This window comes from Mchenga conophoros, linkage group LG2, assembly GCF_057382185.1.
Source record: "Mchenga conophoros isolate Kocher_MC1m ecotype Shallow Benthic linkage group LG2, M_conophoros_male_GT1.1, whole genome shotgun sequence".
NCBI classification, from domain to species: domain Eukaryota; kingdom Metazoa; phylum Chordata; class Actinopteri; order Cichliformes; family Cichlidae; genus Mchenga; species Mchenga conophoros.
In genome coordinates, this window is record NC_140527.1 from 11036001 (window position 1) to 11042000 (window position 6000).

Here is a 6000-nt window from a genome sequence, read left to right on the forward strand (position 1 = left end):
ACACAGGTTGTAATAATAAATATAACAAGGAAAATACACATTTAACACCTTCATCTGACTTAAGAGCTGAAAAAAACTACATCAGACTATGAGAGACAGATTTTAACAGCTCTCACATGGGAACAAAGGGACTATACTCAGATCCCCAACAGCCACAGTTCATCCATCGCCTCTGTTTTTGGCAGTTTTAATTACTTACAAATCTTAATTGTATCAATATGAATAGTAGCTAAATTTCCAGTCTGTCCTGTGGGAAAAGCCTTTGTCAAAATACAGGTAAATAATATTAATCTGGTCAGAAAATATTCACCAGTGTGTCAATCTGTCCTCATTTTATTTAAAACCTAATTAGAGGACTAATTAGGTTTTAAATAAAAATTCTGCCACCAACTTTTTTACCAGTCAGTTCTCCGAAATTTTAAAAACTGTCCCATGATATGTTCAAATAAGTTTCATTAAACGAGAGAGTTTTAAAAAATCTCTTCCTTAATGTTTTAATCAGTCCTGGCCCCAGACTGTCAGTGGTGTTCTGTCTGGGCAAGCAAGTCGAGCACCGCTTGCCCAGTGAAAGCTGAAAATAATTATCAATCAAAACCAAAGTGAAATGGCCTCACTCTTTCCATCTCTAACACCATTCTCTTATTAAAAATTCCTTGCCTGTTTGCCTGTACACACTCAAAACGTTCAATACCGCTGTAATTTTTAAATTGATATATTTTAATGTACTTTTTAAATCAAGCTGTTTGTCTGTTTCTGCATTCATTAAACCTGTTCATTGAAAGGACAGTCACTACAAACATTTTTTATAAAATATTTCCAGTTTTATAGAACAACAGTTGCATCAAGATGATCACAAGTTAAAGACCGAACAATAATACAGAGAAAACATCTACTGAGCTAAACCTTGAACATCTGCAGCAGTAAAACTGATCCATACATAACTCTGAAAAATAAAAGTATTCTGCAGAAAAATGTTCCCAATCAAACTTTATATATAACCTGCCAATAAATCAATTTGAATGTGTAGTTGAAGCGTCTTTATAGTGTTTTGCAAAAGGAAAGGTTCTTAAAAATTCATCCACCACTCATCAAGTATAGAAATAAAGATGTTTCACAGTTCTTTAGGAGTCCATCGAGCGGACAATCCTGTCAGCATGTAACAAAAGGCATGAAGAACAAAATCATACAATGGTATGTTTTAATCAGGTCCTATAAAAGCTGCTGCACACCACTGTTTCCATGTATCATCAGACGCATTATATGCCGTCTGAAGTTTGTCAGCCATTTTTTTTTGCAGTTTTCTTTTTCAGACTACTTCGTGCTCTGTGGCGTTCTTAAGAACCACCTCAGCCATGTTCGACGGTCCTGCAGCTGCTCCTCCTCGCCCAATTAAACCTGATGAAAGTGACAGGCATCAGCAGGACAACTGTATCATCGCTGTTTGGCCACGTCGCTTGCACTCCACTTTCCCTCTTTTACATTTTTTAAGTGTCCTTTTCATGCGGGTCATGAACAGGAACGATTAAAAGTGGAGAAAAAGAAATTTGCAGTTATTTCCTGTTAATATCTTTCCCTTGTTGGGGTCTAATGAGAGGAGTCGCCCCTTCACTTTCAAGAGGGCTTAGCAGCAGTTAGCTGGCTCCAGGCTGCGGGGACAATAATCACACTTTAACTCAGCCTCACAATGACTCACACCACTTAATTCCCTCTTTCAGAGCCGGCGATAAAACGCCAGAGGCAAAATTAATAGATGCTAATGGCCGCCTTCAATCAAAGCCGAGCGGGATCCAAATCTGCCAGTAAGGCCTATTAATTAACATGTGGAGCGGGTGGGGGGAGCACGGGGAGGCGGAGGCTGCCATACTGAGGCAGGATGGGGAGGAAAAAGGGGCTCTGCGGTTCACACGGGCCTCTGCAGGGCAGCCCATTGAAGGTGGAGGCAGGGGGGCTTTGTGGAGCTTCCCGGGCCACAATTAGAGCCTCCTGAATGGGCTGGCATTTGTCCTCCAGGTCCCAAAGCTGCACAGGAAAGGCCGAGTCTGGGCCACATGGGTCGAACCAGGCGTGCAAGTGGTGTCCGAGGCTGAGGACACGAGGCACGAAAACACACCCTTTCTTCTTCTATTTTTTGTAAATGCAAGATCAGTCCTCCTCCTCCTTTAAACTGCAACAATATGTTTGCCATAAATTTCATGTTTTCAGCTGTTAAAACTTCATTATGATCATCAAAAACCTTTGAAACCCTCTAATGATTCATTACAACTGATAAACTTCATATACTAACGGTAGCTTAGAATATTTGAATATTTCCATTAACCACAGAAAAATTATTTGTTCTCACAGAATTTAAAAAATCAAGCTTTACCCTTAAAACTGATTAACCCAGTGACGTTCCAGAAGGTAACATGTAGGCATCACTGTAATGGACTCCCCCGACATGTTTAAGTGCAAGTTTTCACAAAGCGTGAACATTTCTGTACTTTTAATTTGCTTTTGATGGTAATGAGCAGGATCAGGGAGAACCTGTGGTGTTCAATATTGGCAAAGTTAAACTCTGGAATAAAACTGAATGTGAAATAGAAAAGCCTGTATGAGACCACTTCACAAAGGTGGCCTGAGCATACAGAGTATTAGGATGTTTGCCAGAAGTGGATCAAGAATGTTAACCAAAGGATTTTGTCCCCAGTAACAGCACTGATGAGATTTGTTGGTTTATATGCACCTGCCTAGTATAGGCTCGTTTTATAATACATTTTTAACGTATTAAAAATGTATTATTGTCATTATCTGAATATATTACAAAATAATGGACGGATTTCTGTGAGAAGGTAACACCAGCTAACACTAACTGGCTAGCTACTATTAGCTTAGAAATACAGTCCACTTATCTCTAACATCCCCAAATGACTGGCTCGACACAGATTACAACAGAAACTACACATGACAACAGAAACTAACCCTGATGTGGCTTCAGATTTTATTCTACTTATGATATCATGAGCAAGCAAGGCACATTTTATGAAACCTGACAATATTTTTTCTGACATTCAGTCAAACCGGATGCAGCTCAAAAAGATAATAAAAAACCAAAACCAATTATAATCAACATTAACTTGCCTGCTAATATGGACAAACTGTAACTTACCTACAAAGCAAAATACAGGTTTAAGCTGATGACGATGGCTAATTTATCTAAATCCCCAAGGCTAATCTGGTAAGCTAGCACGTCACTTTCACATTACTTTCTAAGCTAACATTATAAACAGCAGCTAGCTGGCTGTCATCACTATTAAAATAATATCTGAATGGAAAAGCTAGTCTGCTAGATTGCCTGAATACCTTACAATCTAATGTAATCCATGTCACTCAACTTATACATAACAGTCTTATTTTAGCTATCAGTAAATCTGGTTTGAAGCAAAGCAAAGATAAATAATATTTACTTTGTACTGTAACAATCAACGTGGGAGCATTTAGTCAACTAACTGCAACTTTGGCAGAATAGTTAACTTAGTCAGTCCTGCCTGACTAAGCCTTAATTATGCTTCTGTGTTGAATCTACAATGTAAATTATGCAAAAGGCCAATGTCATTAGCAGCGCTTATACTTGTGTGGCCTGTATTGGTCCACGTCAGGTTACAACGTGGGGTATTCAGACGTTTCTGTGGCTACGAGGGATTCATACAGAAAAGTATAAATCTAGTGTTAGCACGTAGCTGCTACAGTATTCGTAGCGCCATGAGAAGCCAGAACACGCAAATCAGTTGTTGTAGTGATCTAGTTGCAGCCTACTTAAAAAAACTGAAATTCTGAATCTTACATTTTCTAACGATTTAAGATTCGAATAAAAATACAACAGAAGTGACGGATTTCCTTGAAATATTTATTTAAAAAAACACAAACAACACAGGCTGTTAGCTATAAATAGCTAATGCTACCCAGTCACATGCAAAGTGTTAAGGCAGTGCAAAGAATAATATCACATTTCCTTTTACTTTTTTTTAAAATTAATAAATACATTTATATAAATATATAACTGGAGATACTTGTAATTTCAAACTGTTATTACTATGGGCCACACTTTGGGAATCACTGATCTAGCCTGTATATCAATGACTTGTTTAATACATTTTTTTTTTATCCCAAAACTGTTTATTATTTGTCTTATATTTTCATGTTGGAGTAATTTACATTACACATACAGTCAATGGCTCAGGTGTCGTCTTCACTTGACGTGATTTTCCAGGGTTTTTTTTGCTCTCTACAAAATTAAGCTCAGCACTATATTGCTATGAATCATTAGAAAAACAAACATTTCATTTATTTACTTTATAAAAATTCATCTCCAGGTGTTACTAACGATGGAAAAAGCAGATCTCTGTGTAGTCATTTAACTGATTTTTATTCTGTTATTTTTTACTTTATGTGATTTTTCTTTTTAAATAGTTTAATTTACATAAAATAAAACTTCAGCTGAATAAATGTCCAATCAGCTGATGAGCATACACTTCCCATCATGCACTGCATTAAGGCGATGATACCAGAGATCCCTCGATTTCACTGAATTTTGATTTTGATGGACGTGTTTATCGCCTCGGTCACAACATGAGAGCAGAGGACGTCTCGCTGCCTTCAGCTGCAGGACAAAACACATAAAAGAGGGAGTTTTCCTCTGACCTTTGACCTCCAGGGTCAATTGTCTTGTTCTGAGTCAATTAAAGTGTCACTCAGAGACACAGGGAGACCTGTGTTTTCATCACTTCAGAGGACATCACACTGGCTTTTATTCACTTCCTGGAGACTCACCTCACAATAAAATGTAATGACTGAAGTTCAGAACCCGAGTGTGTGCGAACACACTTCAGTGTGTGAGTGACGCACAAAGCAGTGAGGTCCACGGTCACGCTTCACAGTTTGGACCTGAAGCTCTTTGTTCATGGTCACAGAGAATACTGTGAAATTAGCGTCAAAGGTGTTCTTACGCCAGAAAAAAAGGAACTTTGGGGGAATTTTTCAATTCTTTTTATGGATTTCAGGAAACTAAACCTAAACATATGACAACAAATCATTGACAAAAATACACACAAGCTAGTTTTTAGAATAGAATAGAATAGAATAGAATAGAATAGAATTCAACTTTATTGTCATTGCACATGCACAGGTACAGGGCAACGAAATTATACAATCTCAGAACAAATCAGGGGCGTTTATGCAGCAGCATATAGATGCGCCATGTTGACAGGAAGTTGTAATAAACTCACAGTTGTTACTGTGACTTCACATCATACACATTCAGGTAGATCAGCAGGTGGCTGCCACCCCGAAGCCCCTCAATAGAAACAGTTTTAGACTAATTTTTAATTTTTCTCTTCCTCCTCATCAAAAAATAAAAACAGAGGCACGGAACAGCTAAAGTAGCCACAAATAGTCTTCAGAGTTTAAATATTGTCTCATTCCTTCATTTAATTAGTTTTGTGTCCTCGTTTATGTCACTATATAAACAGAAAGAGACAAAGATAATTAGAGAGATGGACAAAACGGCTCCACGGGCCTCTTTAGCCTCATTTTCTGTCTTATTTATTCGTTTTTTTCTTTTTGTTTGCTTCAAAAATTAAAAATAATTACTAAGATGCGCAAACTGTCTCTTAATCCGCCCACACACACCGGGGTCAACTGTTTGTCACATTTCCACGATAAATAAATTTCTTTAAGCACATTTCCCTCTCACTAAACGAACATTAGAAGATAACCAGATGATGATTTTTAATTAGACAGCTCATATTAATCATCTCTGCTATGACCTCATCACTCTCATCATCATCCTCCTCTTAATCATCCTCTTCATCACTGTCAGTCATTATCATCATCACCTTTAACATTCCTCCTCCTCCTCACCGTCATCCTCTCCATCAACAAAATGGCTGTCGGGGCGGCTGCCTGTGCGCATGCTCGGCGCACACCTCTGGCAGAGAGGGCAGGTATCAGTGCCGAGGCTCCTGA